This window comes from Schistocerca gregaria, chromosome X, assembly GCF_023897955.1.
Source record: "Schistocerca gregaria isolate iqSchGreg1 chromosome X, iqSchGreg1.2, whole genome shotgun sequence".
Classification (NCBI taxonomy): domain Eukaryota; kingdom Metazoa; phylum Arthropoda; class Insecta; order Orthoptera; family Acrididae; genus Schistocerca; species Schistocerca gregaria.
Window position 1 is genome coordinate 89,234,878 of NC_064931.1, and position 17,851 is coordinate 89,252,728.

The window sequence follows — 17,851 nt, forward strand, 5'->3', positions numbered from 1 at the left end:
TGCTCTGTATGGATACAGAGTCAGCTACTGGATGAAAGGCTGCAATCTAGATGAAGTAGTTAGATACTATCTCGAAATACGTCTGGAATAACATCTAGAAACAAGAACGTTATCTGCCTCATGGAAAATGTGGCGAATAGATCACAGATTGTGGCATTTGTGGTACTCTGGTCACAGATGTACGCCTACATCTATGTGATTATTATGTTATTCACAATAAAGGGCCTGGCAGAGGGTTCAAGCAGACTCTCTAATGTTCCATTCTCGAACATACACGTACCATATAGGTGGAGGTGCCACCCAGGGCTTCATAATGTGGCATCAAACTACCTCACGATTTATGGTTGCAAGAGGTTGGTTCTTGATGGTATTGACACTGTTCCACACTTGGTCCGCCAGATAATTTTGTGATTCTAAGGCCATAAGGTATATACTGCAGCTGAAAGTGGGACTGTCGCATCTTGATGACATAAGCTGCATCTACGGGGATGGGATCGGGATCCTACCACAGTGACTGAAGTGACTGAGTGCCTGGCTGTGTATATGACGCTAGTCCCCATTCACCATGTATATATTTCATATAAATAAGCATTGCTTAAATGTAAATACTGTAATATTGAAACAAATTATAAAAACAGTCAGAAAGAATATGATTAAAAATGTATATATATATATACAGGGTGGTTCATTGATCGTGACCGAGCCAAATATCTCACGAAATAAGCGTCAAACGAAAAAACTACAAAGATAAAAACTTGTGTAGCTTGAAGGGGGAAACCAGATGACGCTATGGTTGGCCCGCTAGATGGCGCTGCCATAGGTTAAACGCATATGAACTTGGTTTTTTAAAATAGGAACTCCCATTTTTTATTACATATTCGTGTAGTACGTATAGAAATAACGTAGGTATCAGGCGAACAGTCCTCATACTTGGATGATGTTGTCCAGGATACCGAGCAGGATACATAGCACATGTCAGTTGGGCATTTTGATCACAGTAGCTATACATCAACAGGATATAGACCTTTCCCGCAGTTGGTAAACGGTCCATTTTAACACTGGTAATGTATCACGAAGCAAATACCGTCCGCACTGGCGGAAAGTTACGTGATACCACGTACTTATACGTTTGTGACTATTACAGCGTCATCTATCACAAAGCGAAAAAAGTGGTCCAACTAAAACATTCATATTTCTTTACGTACTACACGAATACGTAATAAAAAATGGGGGTTCCTATTTAAAAAAAGAAACGCAATTTATATCCTTTTGACCTATAGCAGCGCCATCTGGTTTCCCCCTTCAAGCTAGACGAGTTTGGTTCTTTGTAGTTTTTTCGTTTGATGCTTATTTCGTGGGATATTTGGCCCGGTCACTATCAATGGACCACCCCGTATATACACTCCTGGAAATGGAAAAAAGAACACATTGACACCGGTGTGTCAGACCCACCATACTTGCTCCGGACACTGCGAGAGGGCTGTACAAGCAATGATCACACGCACGGCACAGCGGACACACCAGGAACCGCGGTGTTGGCCGTCGAATGGCGCTAGCTGCGCAGCATTTGTGCACCGCCGCCGTCAGTGTCAGCCAGTTTGCCGTGGCATACGGAGCTCCATCGCAGTCTTTAACACTGGTAGCATGCCACGACAGCGTGGACGTGAACCGTATGTGCAGTTGACGGCCTTTGAGCGAGGGCGTATAGTGGGCATGCGGGAGGCCGGGTGGACGTACCGCCGAATTGCTCAACACGTGGGGCGTGAGGTCTCCACAGTACATCGATGTTGTCACCAGTGGTCGGCGGAAGGTGCACGTGCCCGTCGACCTGGGACCGGACTGCAGCGACGCACGGATGCACGCCAAGACCGTAGGATCCTACGCAGTGCTGTAGGGGACCGCACCGCCACTTCCCAGCAAATTAGGGACACTGTTGTTCCTGGGGTATCGGCGAGGACCATTCGCAACCGTGTCCATGAAGCTGGGCTACGGTCCCGCACGCCGTTAGGCCGTCTTCCGCTCACGCCCCAACATCGTGCAGCCCACCTCCAGTGGTGTCGCGACAGGCGTGAATGGAAGGACGAATGGAGACGTGTCGTCTTCAGCGATGAGAGTCGCTTCTGCCTTGGTGCCAATGATGGTCGTATGCGTGTTTGGCGCCGTGCAGGTGAGCGCCACAATCAGGACTGCATATGACCGAGGCACACAGGGACAACACCCGGCATCATGGTGTGGGGAGCGATCTCCTACACTGGCCGTACACCTCTGGTGATCGTCGAGGATACACTGAATAGTGCACGGTACATTCAAACCGTCATCGAACCCATCCTTCTACCATTCCTAGACCGGCAAGGGAACTTGCTGTTCCAACAGGACAATGCAATTCCGCATGTATCCCGTGCCACCCAACGTGCTCTAGAAGGTGTAAGTCAACTACCCTGGCCAGCAAAATCTCCGGATCTGTCCCCCATTGAGCATGTTTGGGACTGGATGAAGCGTCGTCTCACGCGGTCTGGACGTCCAGCACGAACGCTGGTCCAACTGAGGCGCCAGGTGGAAATGGTATGGCAAGCCGTTCCACAGGACTACATCCAGCATCTCTACGACCGTCTCCATGGGAGAATAGCAGCCTGCGTTGCTCCGAAAGGTGGATATACACTGTACTAGTGCCGACATTGTGCATGCTCTGTTGCCTGTGTCTATGTGCCTGTGGTTCTGTCAGTGTGATCATGTGATGTATCTGACCCCAGGAACGTGTCAATGAAGTTTCCCCTTCGTGGGACAATGAATTCACGGTGTTCTTATTTCAATTTCCAGGAGTGTATATAGAGAGAGAGGATGAGAAACATAGTAGCTACGTTCTTCTTCTTGTAACTGACAGTCATAAGTCTTCACAAAGAAAATTTTGTATTTGATTCGAGTGTATATGAACGTAGTCATACAACAACAAAAATGAAGTTATTGTGCGCAAAAATATAGCTTTCTAAAAAAATAACAAATGAATGAATAACGACGTATTGTAGACAAAATTTTGTTAATAAACCATAAATTATTGTAAATAAAAAATACACTATGTGTAAAACAAATAACATTTTAAACATAACGATAAAGGACTGTAAATAATGTACTGCAAAAAAGAAATTGTTGATGATAAACGATTATTTATTTCGTTATATCACTATTGTTCATTGTTATTATTTGCAACTACTGCCACTGTAGAACTGCTGTAATTGTTTATCACAGCACAGTTGAGTTGGTTAAAAGGGTGATAAGGGGAAGGAAAGTGAATTCAAATCTTATTGGTCCATGCAGTTTCCTGCCTTTTTAATGTCCTCATGTTGGTCAGCGTTTCCCACCAATTTTATATCACACGACCAGTGTTGAGTAACGTCATGGCCTTGCAGCCTAAGGGGCATAGGTAGGACCATGTAACCGGTAATCAGTTATGTCACGACTTCGAATATATTCATTAAGTAGTCCCTTCCCAAAGAATGTATGGGTTTGCCTGGATGACTTCCATCAATTATCAGTTCTTCCCCGAGGAGGAGAGGTAAGGGGGGTGACCTTGAATATGTCACCCAAGTGTACAAACTGACACCCGAAGTACTCATCAGTGACCTTGATATAAAAATCTGGTTGCAACTAGATCAGGGCCCGGACTGTCACTGATAACACATTTACATAATTCCAAAGAACTATTTCTGTTAAGATAAACTAGTGTCAGTTGTTAAAATAGTAAAGATAAAAACTATTCTGTCTGTATATGTACATGTCACGGCACATTTCAAGTGATATGATTACTTCGTAAAGACAATTTTTTTATTTTTAAAGACAATATTTTCATACAATAAGCATTGAACATTGGAGAAGTTTCTGAATAAATTAATGTTATTACTATCTAGCTTATCACTTACAAACATGTTACGATGTACCGCGCCATGAATAAAAATTTCCTGATTCTTTACATAAGTCCATTTGGTTTCCCTTGTCCCTTTCATGTAATATATGAAGATCATTCACGATAGCATGGAATGGGTGGCCTTTCCGTACAAGCTCTGGTTTCTCATATTTTGTTATGACTGTCTTTTCTCCCTGTGTAGGTGGGAGTCGATAAAATTATTTGCGTCCAGAGGAGAAATTTGCCGAAATAAATTTCGTGAAAATACCTCATCTGAATAGAAAACACCTTTATTTAAATGAATGCAGCTGCAAATCGCTTATCATATTCGCGATAACACAAGTCGAGTTCCCTGTTTTGAACTTTTTCGATGTCCTTCGGCCGTGCTTGGAAGAATACTGTACAGCATGACAATACTTCAGAAAAGGATGGGCCAGCGTAGAGTAGTAAGTCACTCTAGTAGATTCGTTGCATCTTCTTAGTGTTCTCCAGATAAAGTACACACTTTGGTTCACCTTGCCCCCAACGTTTTCTGTGTGATGTTTCCAATTTAAGTTTTTGGTAATTGTAATTAACAGGTCTTTAACTGAACCGAAAATGTTTAAATTCTTGTAATTCGTCGTGAACCTGAAATTTAGCGGAATTTATTTAATAATCATGTGGAGCACGTCACACTTTTTATTGTTTAGGGTCAGTTTAACGTTTTTGCACCATGCAGATACCTTGTCTAAATCCTTTTATAATTTGTTTTGATTTTCTAATGACTTTACGATAGTATCACCTGCAAAAAATAAAATTAATTAATTAACGAAATAAAATAAAAATGTAAGAGGACTGCTAAGGTTGTCTCCTAAGACATTTATATAGATTAAGGACAGCAGAGAGTCTATTACACTTCCTTGGATAACTCTAGATATCACTTCCGCTTGTTACGTAACAAAGGCGTCGTAAGCTGAATAACAGTTCGTCAAGCAAAAACCTTATACGGAATGCTATCGGGAAACGGTAAGTTATAAACGGACATAAAGAATGACAGGAACTAATAAGCTTAGTAATGAGATGTGCTGTATGTGAATCAACCACGTTATTGGTTCTCACAGGATATTCAGCACTTCATATATGTCCTGAATGTGAATCTCCCCTCGACGTACTCATTCGGACACCTAATTGCGGAAACTATGCGATGCTCTGCGTAACGGCTTAGTGAAATGCTAACCATTTTCCCATCACCCCAACTGTTGAGCTCAGAGGTGACTGCAAGACATGCAATAAAGCTGAACGTTAATGCAGCTCGCAGAAGACAAAACGCATCACACGAAAAACAGGCATGAAATGGTTGTAATACTTTAAATTACGTACATTCCAAAAACAAGTGAACGGCTTCCATCAGTTGTCTGCTGATAACGGCTCAGTCTTTCTAAACTCACATGGTCTCTATGTAAGAAGCAGTACAAGTAATGTTTCCAGTAAGCAACATACCGAGAGGATGCTAGAGTTGATACAGTGCCAATACTGCTTTCAAAAAAGAAGAGCTATTGACAACGTGTGCTGACTCTATCGTGCAAGAAACATGTGGGAGGTCCTGTATAGATCCAGTAACCAAATTTCGGAATGTACACATTTCGTCTAAAATGGATAAAAGCCTCAACTAAGATTTTTTGCTTGAAAGCTGCCTCTTCATTTCGCACTTTCCTTTCTTTTCGTAATAACTATCTTTCTTCTGTTTTTTGGGAATCTGCTATAATCAGTTAGATTAATCGATATGAGCACTGAAGCAAGTTCTTTGCGTAGTTTGTGTAGCTAGTTTACCTCTTTGGTGAGTGACTCAACTTGCTCGTAAGAGATTTGGCTATACCAGTTCCCACTAGAATTCTATCATGTGCTGTGTTCTGAAGTCGCGCTTATGGTTTGTCCTGACCACTGTATGGTCCATGCTGTTGTGCAGATACTACAGTGAGCAAAGAATTGAGTGAGATGCTTTCTATTTGTTTACCGTGGTGAAACGTATTGTGAAGGACGAGGATATATTGGCACAGCTTAGAAGCTATTGCATCTCAACTAGACATGGGGTCGTGTTCCTGCTCAAAGTGAGCAAAGTGGAATGGGTGCTCATAGGTTGCTCATATTTGGCTGAATAGGAACCTCATTACAGAACAATACTTATGTATGCTCTTCATTGGCCTGTATATTCAAGATTGCTGCCTTTTCTGGAAGGAGAATGTAGTTTTTATTCGTTAAATAACTATGAGGTGTGAACGCGATGTTTCATTTATTTGTCGAAAAGAAGAACCTCATATTTGTGAGTCTGGATGTCTTCGTTGATTGGTACATATGCTTACTTGTGTGCTGATGCAACACACACTTTTACGAATGCACTTCTTTCGGATTTATTTCAAAATACCTTTCCATTCTTTGTTACTTCACGCTTGGCGTATGTGCCACTCTGGGTGGTAGCCATCTTGTTTTGTTATGTTGGCTAATTACACGGCTCCCACGCACTGTGAAGGATAGACAATCACCTTTTGTGCTTTTTAATAATTAGTTCTTCTCTCTATGCTACTGAGTTTCGGTTGTTGATAAAGCTAGGTCGATGAATACATGTCCAGCATAGTACATTGTCCTTAAGGAACAGTATACCCATTGTGCATTGTATAATTTGATTTGGTCCAATACTTTTTGCTGTGCTCAATTTATGAAAGTGCGTGTGTTGTGTGGCTGTCTTTTTCTAATCAATTTCCGAGTCATATCGCGTCTGCAAATTGTTTTTCTGGAATATTAGAATTATACATGCTGTATATCTTGAAAGTAAAGTTTGTGGGATTAATCTAGACTTTTAAACACACGCATAAAACTTTCAAGCAATTTCATGAAACTGACTGATATTTTTGGTTTCATAGCTAATATTGTGTTGACATTGAAACTCGTACATTGGTCCTCATTCTATTTCTATCACAAAACGTAGTGTCTACATGTTTTATCGAACTGGATAGCGAATCTTGCCTTCGATGGCACACGCAGTCATCTCCTTTAATGTTTTTGCTGTTTTATTTCTTCTTTTAAGGCTAAAACAGTTTTGTAGAAGTTTGATACGCTTGTCATAATGTCGCGAGTTTCTAGAAAAGGAACGTCATTTTTTAGTTGATAACGTTAACAAAATTTCATTTACATCCCAGTCTCACAGTAGTGGATCATGCAGAATTATTTACTGTAGATTAAGCGTTAGTGCGACGCTGCTGTTGTATTATCATTACATCTACACCTGTATATAGATGACTGATGTGCAGTTCACGTATAAGTGCCTGGAAGAGGTTTTCATCGAACCACCTTCACGCTATTTCTTTACCGCTCCACTGTCGGAGAGCGCGGGGAATGAAATGAGATGATCGTGTGACATTGTTTGTCGGCAAGCTCCATCCGGGGAAGTTCGGCGCCGGGTGCAAGTCTTATTTGAAGTGACGCCACATTGGGCGACTTGCGAGCCGGTTACGATGAAAGGATGAGGACAGCACCATACCTAGTCCACGAGCGAAGAAAATCTCCAACCCGGCGGGGAATCGAACCCAGGCCCGCTGCATGATAGGCTAGCACAATACCACTTTTTTTAAATCTCATTTGTTAGTTGTTGTTCATTGCATTTGTTCTGGGCGGATGCCCCATGAAACCCGTTGAAGTTCATTGTTGATCCATTCACTCAGTTTTTTTTTAATTACAGAGGGCAGCTAATCCTCCGACCGAACACGCTGAGCTACCGTGCCGGCGTCAGCTAAGCAGGCGGACAGAGCGCGGGAAAAAATAACACTTAAGTATTTCCGTGCTAACTCTGATGTCTCTTATTTTATTAGGATAATCATTTCTCCCTATGTAGATGGGCTCCAGCAGCTCAGCATTTTCGCAATAGGAGGGAGAAAGTTGGTTATTTAAATCCTGCGCAAAGAGTCTGCGGAACCAAAAAACGCATTTCTTTCTATGACCGTCATCTCAACTCGCATATCATACCAGTGACACTCTTTCTTCTAATTCACGGTAAGACAGAACTAGCTGCTCTTCTTTTCTGTGAATCGCATCTAATGCAGACCTCATAGCTTACGGCAATACTCCAGCAGAAGACGGACAAGAGTAATGAAGACAGTCTTCTTTAGTTGACCTGTTGCGTCATCTAAGTGTTCTGCCAACAAAGCACAGTCTTTGGTTCCCTTTCCCCACAACATTACCTATGACCCGTTCCAACTATCTGTAGATTTGTGTGATTAATCGTGTAACAGAAATATAGTGGATTAGTTTTAGTACTCATGTGGATGACTTCACAATTTTCATTATTTAGAGCCAATTATCAGTTTTCGCAACGTACGTGCATCCTGACTAAATAGTTTTCCAATTAGTTCTGATATTCAGATAACTTTACGAGGCGGTAAATGACAGTATTATTTCCACGTCCTCTAAGAGGCCGGCAGAGATTTTCTCTTAAATCGCTTGTATAGAAAGAAACAGCAGAGGGTCCATAATATTTCCTTGGGGAACGCCAGATGTCACTTCTCTTTTATTCGATCATACTCCATCAGTTAATAGCAACTGTGACCATTCTGACAGGAAATCAATAATCTCTTCGCACAACTGAGACGATATTCCGTTGGTACACACTTTGATTGGATGTCGCTTGTGATCAACAGTGTCAAAAGCCTTCTGAAAATTAGAAATATGGAATCCGTTTGAGATTCCCAGTCGGTACCACCCATTACTTCGTGTGAGTAAAGAGCTATTGTAGTTGCGTTTCACAGGAACGATATTTTATGAATTCGTGCTGATTATTTGTCGATAGATCTCCCTCGATGTCATCCGTAGCGTTCGAATGTAGCATATGTCCCGCAAGCCTACAGCAAATCGATGTCAGTGATAGGGGTCTATAATTTATTTTCCATCTTGACTATTGGTGTGACGTGTGCAACTTTCCAGTCCTTAGGTACGGTCTTTTGTCGTTAGAACTGTGGTAAATGTTTGCTAAATATGAAGCTGTTATACTAGCGCAGGCTACTCTGAAAGGGACCTAATTAGTATACAGCCTGATTGGAGGACTTGCCTTCACTAAGTGATTTAAGCTCTTTCACTAAACCAAGAATGTCTACTTCTAAGTTACTCTTGTTGACAATTGTTCTTCATCCGAATTCTGGAACATTTACCTCATCTCTTTTTGAGAAGAAATTTCGGAAAAGGGTGTTTAGTAACTCCGCTTTAGTGTGACTGTCCGGCCGCTGGTACACTTTAACTGAATTTTCTGAAGCTGAGAAATTAGGAGCGATCTGTTTTACTTCGTAAAAAACCTTCTACAGCCAAGATTGCATAAATTGGATTTTCATTTTTGAAAACCTGTTTCGACAGACATCTGTCATCTTCTGATCTTCAAAATTTTTTTGTTACAAAGCATGATCATTGTGCGTTAGAGCCTCATGCCTTGTTCTCATAATAGTGGATGGCACGAGGTTCAAGCTCACACGTTTTGTTTCGAAATTTTTTGAAGACCAAATGACGACATTTATATCTGTCGAAACAAGTTGTCAAAAAGGAAAAAAAAATCGGTCTTAGCTATAGAAAGTATTTTACCAGCTATACTTTACATATGACCAGTATCTCCTTGAATTTTCTGCCAGATTCCGAGACAGAGTTTCGTTGTAGAAACTATTAAAAGCACCTTGCACTGAAGTGTGCCCTAAATTTCGAGCTTCAGTAAAACATCGCCAGTCTCGCAGATTTCGCTTTCTCTTGAAGATGGCATGCTTTTTCAGTGCTTCTGCAAGAGTGTTCTGACTTGTTTTGAGTACCATTACTTCATCTGACATATTCTCTGTTCCCGTATTTAAGCTACATCTGGTCCGCGCTCTTATACACTCCTGGAAATGGAAAAAAGAACACATTCACACCGGTGTGTCAGACCCACCATACTTGCTCCGGACACTGCGAGAGGGCTGTACAAGCAATGATCACACGCACGGCACAGCGGACACACCAGGAACCGCGGTGTTGGCCGTCGAATGGCGCTAGCTGCGCAGCATTTGTGCACCGCCGCCGTCAGTGTCAGCCAGTTTGCCGTGGCATACGGAGCTCCATCGCAGTCTTTAACACTGGTAGCATGCCGCGACAGCGTGGACGTGAACCGTATGTGCAGTTGACGGCCTTTGAGCGAGGGCGTATAGTGGACATGCGGGAGGCCGGGTGGACGTACCGCCGAATTGCTCAACACGTGGGGCGTGAGGTCTCCACAGTACATCGATGTTGTCGCCAGTGGTCGGAGGAACGTGCACGTGCCCGTCGACCTGGGACCGGACCGCAGCGACGCACGGATGCACGCCAAGACCGTAGGATCCTACGCAGTGCCGTAGGGGACCGCACCGCCACTTCCCAGCAAATTAGGGACACTGTTGCTCCTAGGGTATCGACGAGGACCATTCGCAACCGTCTCCATGAAGCTGTGCTACGGTCCCGCATACCGTTAGGCCGTCTTCCGCTCACGCCCCAACATCGTGCAGCCCGCCTCCAGTGGTGTCGCGACAGGCGTGAATGGAGGGACGAATGGAGACGTGTCGTCTTCAGCGATGAGAGTCACTTCTGCCCTGGTGCCAATGATGGTCGTATGCGTGTTTGGCGCCGTGCAGGTGAGCGCCATAATCGGGACTGCATACGAACGAGGCACACAGGGCCAACACCCGGCATCATGGTGTGGGAAGCGGTCTCCTACACTGGCCGTACACCTCTGGTGATCGTCGAGGGGACACTGAATAGTGCACGGTACATCCAAACCGTCATCGAACCCATCGTTCTACCATTCCTAGACCGGCAAGGGAACTTGCTGTTCCAACAGGACAATGCACGTCCGCATGTATCCCGTGCCACCCAACGTGCTGTAGAAGGTGTAAGTCAACTACCTTGGCCAGCAAGATCTCCGGATCTGTCCCCCATTGAGCATGTTTGGGACTGGATGAAGCGTCGTCTCACGCGGTCTGCACGTCCAGCACGAACGCTGGTCCAGCTGAGGCGCCAGGTGGAAATGGCATAGCAAGCCGTTCCACAGGACTACATCCAGCATCTCTACGATCGTCTCCATGGGAGAATAGCAGCATACATTGCTGCGAAAGGTGGATATACACTGTACTAGTGCCGACATTGTGCATGCTCTGTTGCCTGTGTCTAAGTGCCTGTGGTTCTGTCAGTGTGATCATGTGATGTATCTGACCCCAGGAATGTGTCAATAAGGTTTCTCCTTCCTGGGACAATGAATTCACGGTGTTCTTATTTCAATTTCCAGGAGTGTAGTTTGATAGGAAGGGAGACTGTTCCTAGCAAAGCGTAAAGCGAATCTTTAATTGACTTTTTAAATAAATATATTCTTGGCTTATTTTTTGTGGATTTGGGTGTTACAGTGGCCAACGGCCTTGCCACAGTGGTAACACCAGGTCGCGTCACATCACTGAAGCGGTGTCGGACTTGGCTAGCACTTGGATGGAACACGGTCCGAGTCTGCCGAGTGCTGTTGGCAAGTGGGGTGCACTCAGTCCTTGTAAGGTGAAAAGTAAAGGCAGTGGTAACGAAAACTGACTACGGCTGGAAATATGTTGTGCTAACCACATGCCCGTCCGTATCCGCATCTGGAGACGCCTGAAAAAATTGTTCAAATGGCTCTGACCACTATGGGACTTAACATCTATGGCCATCAGTCCCCTACAACTTAGAACTACTTAAACCTAACTAACTTAAGGACGTCACATAACACCCAACCATCACGAGGCAGATAAAATCCCTGACCCCACCGGGAATCGAACCGGGGAACCCGGGCGTGAGAAGCGAGAACGCTACCGCACGACCACGAGATGCGGGCGAGACGCCTGAGGACTGAGCATTACAATGTGGCCGGTACTAACATTGGGCCTTCAAGACCTGTTCACACGGTGTTTGATTTGATTGAGTGTTATGATATTAATCGTAGCGACCGGGAGAGCGGTGTGCTGACCCCATGCCCCTCCTATCCGCATCCTCCACTGAGGATGACACGGCGGTCGGCTGGTCCCGGTAGGCCACTCGTGGCCTGAAGACGGAGTGCTTTATGATATCAATCGCACTACAACGACCCTATAGTCACTAATCCCTCTATCCAACATCATGCTCCCTATTTGTTCAAGATTATTTATTCGTAAGAGATTAAGTATGTTTACACAAACCATTTACACTTAGAGGTGGCTTCTTAACAATATGGGCAAACTAATTTTCAGAAAATGCATTCAGTACAATTTCGGACCATGTTTTATGCCGACCATCGACTGTAGATATATCTTTTCTCCGAGAGGGTAGTTGAGGTTGTATAAGTGGATTACCGATTTGAAATGAGATTCACGTTTTCTTTGAAATGTTCATCACTGTATCGACTGAGTAAGGTGGTCGGTAAATGGAACCAATTATTAATTTATTCGTGTTCTCAAGTATAAACTCTACCCACACTATCTCACAGAAACTATCTATTTCTGTTTTACCTCAAGGTATACTACTTCTTACAGTAATAAGCACTCCACCGCGCACTTCGTTTAATCCATACTCTGCAGACAATCGCGAAGTTTATGGCAGAGGGGACGTACCATTGTATCACTTGTCAAGGTTTCCTTCTATTCCAATCTTGTTATGGTTGCGCTCTCCAGTACTAACACTGGTTTGATGCGATTCACCATGCTACTCTGTCCTGTGCAAGTCCCTTCATCTCTGAATAGCTACTACAACATACATCATACTTTATTCGTCTCCTGTCTTCCTCTACGACTTTTACCTCTCCCACGTCCTTCCACTACAAAATTGGTGATTCCTTGATATATCAGAACATGCTCCAGAAACCAATCCCTTCATCTAGCCTGATTGTGCCTCAAATTTCTTTTCTTCCCAATTCTATTCACTAACTCCTCATTAGTTTACCCATAAAACCAGGCTGCACCAGAACTCTATATCCCACTACTAATATGGATGATCAACAGTTTAGATAAGAAGAGAATAGAAGCTTTTCAGATGTGGTCTTACATATGATTGAAGGTTTTATGGGTAAACTAATGAGGAGTTAGTCCGCACAGTCCGTGACTGCAACGCCCTAGACAGCTCGGCTAAACCCACGCGGCTGCTGTTCTCCAAACGAGAAAGTTATCACTATGTATGGATCAGATTTCTTTCATCCAAACTGAGTAAGCATTATGGTAAGAAGCATTTTTGCCTTAAGGGCCTCAGTGCATTTTCGACAAGCGACTTAATGGCAAAGAATATTGTGAACTGCTCTACCAATACACCTACATGTGTTGTAATGCCCACTCAGGAAAACAAAATCTATAAATTTAAGAATGCCCTCTATCAGGAGTCCATATATTTTGTAATGTATGCTGACTCTGGTGTCTGCTCAGTCCTGTGACACGCTGTGATAGCGACCCTACAGCCTCACATACCACTTTCACAAATAAGAATGTAGCATATGTGGCAGTGTATGTACATATATCTTAGCCTTCAAAAACCATATGTCGTGGATAATCCTGTGATCTGGTTGCCCACTCAGTTGTAAAACCTTTCGTGGGGGTTGATAACCTTTACAGCACCAACATTCCCATGACCAAGTCAAAGTTGCGCAAGAGGGCAGTTGACTGTCATATTTGTAGGCAGCTATTAGATTGAAAAGCAGAAATTCTTCATAGGGACCATTGTCACCTAACAGGGAAGTTCTGTGGTGCTTCCCATAACACATGCAATCCGAAGCATAAATAAGCATAACACATACCCATCTTTTTCCACAATTTGAGCGGGTATGATACTCATTTTATCATTGAGCACTTGGTTGATTTCGGTATGGATAATGATCAGGTCAGAGTCCTATCTGATAGGGCTGACAAATGTATTTCGTTCTCCTAACGAATGACGACAAGAATTATCGTCCACTTTCCGGACTTATTACATTTTATGTAGGCACCATCCCAGAAATTTGTTGAAACTCAGTCTCAGGAGGATATGCACATTACGCGAGGTGTGTATTCCGATTACACAACGTTTCAACTTGTGACAAGGAAGTGGCTTTCCCATATGAGCGTCTGGCTTGTATGGGAAAACTGCATTCACGTTTCCTTACAGGCAGTGCGATATTGGATACAGAGTATGAGCTTGTTGTGAATGTATGTTAAACATCTCCCCTTTAGGAGAGTATACAAAACTTTATATGGACAAAATATTGCATTTGCTTCCTGATATTTTCGAGAAATACCAGACTGCAAACATGACCACATATTCTCTGGATCCTGCCTTTTATTACAGAGCAACTGCGTTGTCTTGGAACACAATTGGCGAGGTTCGACGGCTGTCTGAATACGAAAACGTTTGATTAGGAAGAATTATCCATAGTGTAGGGGCTGATTCTGTTGTGGGGTATGCTGCAGAGGCAGACCTAAAATACCCTGTTAGTCTGCATGATGCGTGAAGCGATTTGCCACTATGTCCAGACCATCTAGTTTGACGAGGAGTCTCCATCCTCAAACTGAAGAGAACGCTGGGGAAAAAGCAGAGATACGTCATGCATTACAGGAACGTCCAGCAGTTGAAGGAGTATATTGATATAAATACCGAGATGAGGGCTTCCGCGAAAAATGATTTTGAAAAAGATTTTTTTTAAATTAATGAATACCGCGATTTTAGGCAAGACAGTGTAAAATTTGAGAAAATACTGAGAAATTATTATTAGAACACAAGGGAATGAGCATTGGGTGCCAGGGAATGTACCGCCAGAACAAATTTTAAATGTGTCATTATCTTCAATGAGAACTTTTTTGCTGTGGAGATGACAAAGACTGCAGTAGAGTTCATGAAACTTTTCTGTGTGGGGATAGACCTGATCAAACTCCACATGTACAGACTTCTTTATGAGTTTGCAAAAATTCATTTTGCTGATTCAGAGTTACTTTGTATGGATACAGGTAACTTAATCTATTGGGTGAAGGGCTCAATCGATATGAAGTAATGAGGTGCTACACCATTGCATTTGACTCGTCTTCCTATGGTATTGTACCACAGACAACGAAGGTTATCGGTCTTAATGAAAGACGATGGAAATGGGTTGCTGACTGTCGAGTTTGTGGGTTTTAGACTCAAAATGTATTTGTATCGAACACTGGGAGGTGCCACCCATAGGTGGGCAAAGGATGAGTGTGGTGTTGCACCAAGGGCCCTCACCATTGAAGACTACTTGCAGTGCCCGTACAGGGGTGTTCGTTGTGCTCCACCGCAATCACAGCATATGGTACAGCAAACTAGTATTCAATCAGTAGGACATGAGGTGTACACTGTATCGCAATCTAAAATTGGTCTGTCGCCTTATGAAGCCAAATGGGTCTTTAGTGAGGACTTAACTGAAACTCGGTCGTACTCACACTGTTCACTTGAGAGAGTGAGAGTAGGTGTGAGTAGTGGTTGCATGTGAAGTGGAATGCATGACACCTGTAATCCATGGATTTATGTAAATTCCGTTACAAGTTCTCTGGTGACAGTGTACTCTGGTGTATCTGCATAGTCAAGATTTTTGGTTGAATAAATATGTAATAATTATGTTAATCATTTTGGCGTTTTAAGAAATTATGTTGTAATTGTTCCTCTGATTTTATATGTAGTTCTCCTTGAATGTAATAATTTGTAAAAACTCCATATAGTTTACTGCCCCGTAGGTAGGGAAGATAAATGTAGAACTTGTAGTAACGCCCCGCCGCTAGGGAAGTATTTTGGCGGGACTGGACCTAGACTTGACGCGCAATGCGCTTGATTCCTTAGTGGTGAGTGGTATATTCGAGCTGTAACTGTAATACTGAGTTGTCAGCGGCAGCCGTCGTCAGCTATTGTGGTTATTTTTGATGTATAAACAGAGGCCAGAAGAGCTTGTGAGCATATAAATTAGCCTCGGATGGAATGTAAAGTGGACTATCGACCACGGTATAATTATTGGCCCTGTTTGGTTAAATTTACGACTCGAAGAAGAGCTATATAAAGTCGTGGCTAACATCAAGGACCATGTTTGCTTTACCGCCAGTTTTATAGCCACTCTAATTTGCCACAAGCCCTATCGCCTTCAGCAGAACCATTATCCAAATATGTACATCCAATGAACTGGGTATTATGAATTGAATAATAACTTGTTGTAGAATTCGTAAATTACGTGTGCACGTCCTTGATTGTCCAAGTTAAATTCCCACATATTTCTAAGGGAGTTAACTCCGAATATCTTGTTTTTAGTAAACTGACAATTTTGGCAGAAAATATTTTGTAGTTTTATTAACTACATGGATACGAAGTGTTTTGTACAATAGGAAATTATTTACTCCACATATTTTTTCATCTTAAAGTCTCCCAAAATGTGTGTTCATAAGGAAAGCTTTTCATTAAAAATGAAGCTGCCATTAAAATAATCAATGACAAAAATATAAAGTGTTTATAGCTCTCTGTAAGTAAAAGTTGTAGAAAGACAGCAGTATTATTTCACTTTCAATAAGTTTGTAGACTTCTAACTGTTTGTTTCCTAGTATATGTTGTTTTGAAGTATTTTTCAAGTTGTGTAGTCATTTACAAAGCCAGTATAACTTTGAGCCCAACAAGAAACTATTTGCTAGGTCCCTCGTTAACTGTTGAACTAATTTTACATTTTTCATTACGCTTAAAGTTGTTACTAAAGGTATTCGCCTTTTTCTTAATTTTGTGTGTTACTATTTTCAATTAATGATGGTTCTTCAAACCATACCAGTTAAAGGACCCCGTAAGCTACATAACTTATGTGATAAATGAAAGTAAAGGCTGTTTCTGAGCAAAACATTTGCACCAAAACTTTTCCTTTAAATAATAACTGAACTGCCCATTTGTATACATGAACTTCATGTTTCTAGAGCCCATAGTAATTAGTATTGATTCAAAATCATAATATTTTTTGTAATACTTACTTAAAATTATAATAGTTCATGCTATTGCCAGCCAGACTTTATTAATAAATTCATATAACCTTCGGCATTTGTACATTATACTACATAGTAGTTTTTGCCGATAACAAGTTATTGTAACCGAGACCAGAACGGTCGTGGGGATTGCCGTGAACGAAAGCACGACGAGACCGAATGGGAGGGGCCCACAAACAATCAAGATGGACAAACGGGAAAGGATGGACACGCACAACGACAGACAACTGTGCAAGACACCAAGAACAACAACATGCAAGAAGCATAGGGGTCACAAGCGAAAACCTAACGAAATCAACAACGTCCACTAGTACACGGACATAAGCAAAGTAAACACGATGTCTGTAAGCAACATATTGCGAGACTCACGCGAATATCAGACTTCCTCACTGAGTTTTTTTTTCTTTATTGTGATTTCATTCCCCTGCCCCATATGGGCGGGGGAGGGCTGTCAGTGGCACAATCCGCTGCTCTTCAGCTGAGTGACATGACCACTTAAAATAAGAATAAAATGTTACATACATAAGGCAATAAAGGGGAACTTAAAACAGAATAACGGGAGAAAATGGAGGTAAAAAATATAGACTAACATGGAGACGTTCACGGAGGACAGTTAAAAAAAGTAACCAGAAAGTTAAAAAACACAGTTGGCGATTCTTCAAAACTCAGAGAAGACACTGAATGGACATGCACACGTTAAAAGTCGGCCACAGCAGTAAAAACACTCTTGAACTTAAAACCCACTTGAAGCACACACGACGATGAATAAAATTGCCAGATGGGACCTGCAAAGGGAAAGGGCAGAGAGGATGGAAAAGGAGGGGAGAACAAGAGGCAGCAGGGGAAGCGGCGGGATGAAGAGAGGAGGCTGCGTCACTGAGTGAGAGACAGACGCTTAAATACATGATACGGTACATCGCTATTGGCCGCTGGGGCCACATGCGCTACAGTGGCGCCCTCACATTATACG